Here is a 4,183-nt window from a genome sequence, read left to right as displayed (position 1 = left end):
TACTTTAATTGGCGATCAACAGCAGTTGGCACTAAATTAACCAGGCATCAGTTCTATCAGTCGGCATGTCTGCAACTCTGTCAGGAATGAGGATAAATGCATGGAAGAGGGTGTCAGATGTATAATAATGTATTCAAATTTTATAATTGCATGAATAAAAATAGAAGTACTACTACTGAATTCCTATATCCATGTGATACTTTCCAAATATATATGCAAAATGTGACAGTGTTTTTAATTTTTTCTAAATCTGGGAAAATCACTGAACTAGCCCTTTGGAAACACTAACCATAGCGTCAGTTTTTAAAAGCTACCCTCTCTATGTCGTAATTCTTGAATAATTAATTTATCAGATTCATATTTTATTCCATGTGAAATTATTAAATGACACACTTTTAAAGTAGCTTTATATATATATATATATATATATATATATATATATATATATATATATATATATATATATATATATAATATGAGGGTCAGTTCATTTTTTGTGGGCAAGAATTAAGTCACAAAGCAAAAACATGGCAGATTATTTGGTGATTATTCACAGATTAGACACAAATGATCAACGGGGCTTCCTTTATGAGTTTTGGAGGTGACATCACAGAGAAACATGTCTTAGACAAAATAACGCTGAGATGTTTAAATCAAAATGAAACAAGCATAACCAAAAAGTGATTATATACTTTGCAAAGTTAAGGACCCATTGCTTATCCCCCTTATTCCATTTTCTTCATTCATATGGAGCAAGTTCCTGGTTAGAAGACCTCGACCTTTTAGCTACAGGGATCCGAAGAGAACAGACTGTCTCTTGTGTGCAGTACCAATAATCTGATCCTGTGGTTCAACACACAATAAAGAGCTGCTGCTTATACTGTCCTACAGGTTCCATTCTCACTCACTGTGAGGTGAGTCACTGCGTGGATAACGGGGAATTCCACGACACACTATAGAATAAACCCATCTGCTCCCCATATGCGCGTCTGACAATCCACTTATTTCATTAATCAACTTAACATATTTGATCACTTTTTATTTTATTTTATCGTATTCCAGTTGTTTTGCCAAATTAGATGTATCTCTCTTATCTTGATCCTAAAAATATTTTGGATCCAAGTTGCTAAACAAATCGTTACCTGTCGTGGAAAATCCCGCGCAGTTTTTCTTCAGCATCATTCTTTGGCGCATCTGATTCGGCGGAGAGCTGATTAATTCAAACGGGCACTTTTAGGCGGAAAAACCACAATGCTGCTGTCAAATAAAATCCAGCCTTCGTGTAGAAGGAAGTTATTCCGTGTGGTGCACGGCGGACTTTGCTGCTGCTGCTGCTGCTGCTGCTGCTGCGTCTGGTCACAGGTGCATTTTTACGCACGGTCTAAAAGCGCCAAAGCGCTCCAAAGGCTGTGCGCGGACTCCAGCCAAACGATTGGCTGCGGGAGGAGCGCTGCAAAGTCTATTTCCATTTTATTGAGCTCTGCTTCCTCCGTCCCGCTGTTTCAGGTTCTGCTGTCTTCATCTGTCTCGTTGCAGCGGCAGACGGTCCTTTGTGAAAGCGGCTGAATGCGGAAACGAGCGCAAAAATACGCACGAAGCGGCGCGCACCTTGCGGACTTATACGCACCGATTTATTGCAGTGTTTTACAACTTAATTATATGTTTTTATGTTTTTCTATTCTGCCATAGGCGGGTCCAGAAGCTTGTCCAGTGCCATCTCTGGGATATGATTGGCCACCCTAAAGTAGGTGGTTGATGATGTGTGAAACATGCTTTGTCTGACTGTTCACAGTGAAGGGTGGGTCAAAACATGTCTCCACACAGTCTCTTGTTGTATCATAAGGAGAATAATTTGGCAATTTTCTCTTCTGATGTATTTTTTTCCCATCAGCCCACCAAAGCTGCAGAGGGACTGTCAACACACTCTGTGTCCACCCATCCGTGTCTGACTATAGCTTTTCTACACATTTGCCATAAAGCACACTGACTGAGCAACTCAAAATTGTTTGTTGCCATCAAAGGCTATTGATTTGGTGGTCAGAAGGTCAAAGGTCAAGAGTTACTGGCATCTTTTTTTTAAAAACAAAAATTGCATGAGAGCACGACAAATACTGCCACACAGAGTAGATTGTTAGTGAACATTGCTTATATGTTGCAGTAGGTAGTCAGGCTTCAGCAACCCTTTTGGGGTTGTGATCAGGAGGTCAAAGGTCAAGGTTATTACTGCATGCGCTGTTCAACCGACAGTTTGGTTGTGAGCAAAATCACCTACAAACAGCCTGTTGTTCTTAAGCTTGCTGTGTACATTAGGTGCCCCACATACCAAACGTCTACTGATTTTGGGGTTAGAAGGTCATAGTTCAAGATTAGAGGAAGCAGTTTTCCCACAATGCAGCCTGTGGCCTAGATGTCACTCTGTGCGGGGAGCCACTCAGTTATGTGACATTTCATTTATGCCTGAGATTTCTTCTGTTGTAGTAGCCCAGTTGTTGCCAATCTTGGTATATGCATTACACATAGTGACACCAACAAGTCTATTGATTTTGGTGGTCAAAATATCAAAGGTCAAGGTTATGGGAGCATACTTCATAATAATATTGTGAGAGCAATAACTTATTTTTTTTAATGGCACGACTGTTACCAAACTTGATATTTGTGTTAGGCTACACTGACCCCAAGAGGCTTATTGCCTTTTGGATAAAAGGTCAAGGTGCTTGGCATGTATGTTAGTGATGTTGAGCCCATGACTCTTATTAGTTTTGGGTCAAATGCCAAGGTCATTGGGGCATACTTCTTAATAATATGAGAGCAATAACTTATTTTTTTTAAATTGCATGACTGTCGCCAAACTAGTGTGCTAGGTACACTGACCCCAAGAGGCTTATTGCCTTTTGGGTAAAAGGTCAAGGTGATTGGCATGTATGTTAGTGATGTTGACCCCAAGACTCTTATTAGCTTTGGGGTGAAATGCCAAGGTCATTGGAGCATACTTTATAAAAATCTTGCGAGCACAATAACTTCTTTTGCAACTGCCTGATTGTCACCAAACTTGGTAAGTGTCAAGAAGCCTATTGATTTTGGGGTCCACAATTTAAAATTGCTGAACTGTACTTTATAAAAGCATCAGTGATGCAGAAAAGCATCATTTGGCAATGGTAAGATTAATAATGTTTGCCTGGGGTGCTGTGAATTAGTGCAGATTATGTGCTTGTTTTAAATTGGAAATGGTTTAGTCATGTGACGTCTTCAGCTGTACATGCTCGAGTGTCATCAAAGGTATGTATGCTGTGTAACATAACTCCAACAACCCCATTGAGTTTGGCTACAGAAGGCCAAAGGTTGAGGACAATAGAAGTGTTTTTTATTTGTTTATTTATCTGAAACATGCTTCATAAGCTACCAATGAAGAGTGAAGGGTAATGCCATTGCTGTGGGATATGCATTTTTTACTGTTTTTGTCTCAGACATACTCCATCAGTCTGACAGGTTTATGTGAATAAAATTCAAGACTGGAATAAAGAAACTGTGCTCGGATTACTGATGCCAAAGGTGCTGGGGGGAAGATGGTGTTTAAACGTCACCTGACATGATTTACTGTTTCAAAATGCCTGAAAGATTAAATTAAACCATTTTATTGGGCTAGTGCTACCTATTAGCCATGTAGCCAAATGCAAAGAGGAATGCAGTGTGGCTGAAAAAAGCCACATTCTTTTAGCCACATTAGCTAAGGAACCTTCTTCGCGGTCATGTAATTCATATGACCTACGCAAGAGGTACAGCTGTTGGGTAACTCTCGAGTCGGATCTCTTTGAAATCTTTGGATTCTGAATTCGGCCGCTAATGCCGTCGTACCATTTACAGATACATTCTATAGCTCAAGGAAAATAATTGTACCTATTCCACAGGGCACTGTTCTACTGCGATTGCCCACGATCCAAAAAAACACAAAAACGGTGATGAAACAGCTTAATCCAGCTTGCCTCCTAACTGTCTGGCTTATAAAGTGCAGACCTGGGAACCAGCCCGAAAATGAAAGAAAGAAGCCGCGCTCTCGGTCAGACATTATCGAGCAGTTCAACTTTAAACAAAAATTGCAACAAATACTGCTTCGACTTCAAATTTTCACTCTGAAGGAACACGTTAAAAGAAGTTTCAAACCATAGTCATTACGGATACGCTGTTT

At 40.0% G+C, this 4,183-nt stretch overlaps 1 protein-coding gene across 1 annotated transcript in view; it reads right to left on the bottom strand.

Annotated features, from left to right (window-relative positions):
* LOC117500942 (synapse differentiation-inducing gene protein 1-like) overlaps nt 1-1,465 on the bottom strand; it is a 19,829-nt gene extending 18,364 nt beyond the window's left edge. The window contains exon 1 of the mRNA XM_034159737.1: nt 1,143-1,465. The gene's annotated coding sequence lies outside the window, so the exon portion shown is untranslated. The remainder of the gene's footprint in view (nt 1-1,142) is intronic.
* Nucleotides 1,466-4,183: the final 2,718 nt, after the last annotated feature.

This window comes from Thalassophryne amazonica, chromosome 19, assembly GCF_902500255.1.
Source record: "Thalassophryne amazonica chromosome 19, fThaAma1.1, whole genome shotgun sequence".
NCBI classification, from domain to species: domain Eukaryota; kingdom Metazoa; phylum Chordata; class Actinopteri; order Batrachoidiformes; family Batrachoididae; genus Thalassophryne; species Thalassophryne amazonica.
The sequence above is the reverse complement of the archived record's forward strand: the minus strand, read 5'-3'. Positions and strand labels throughout refer to the sequence as shown.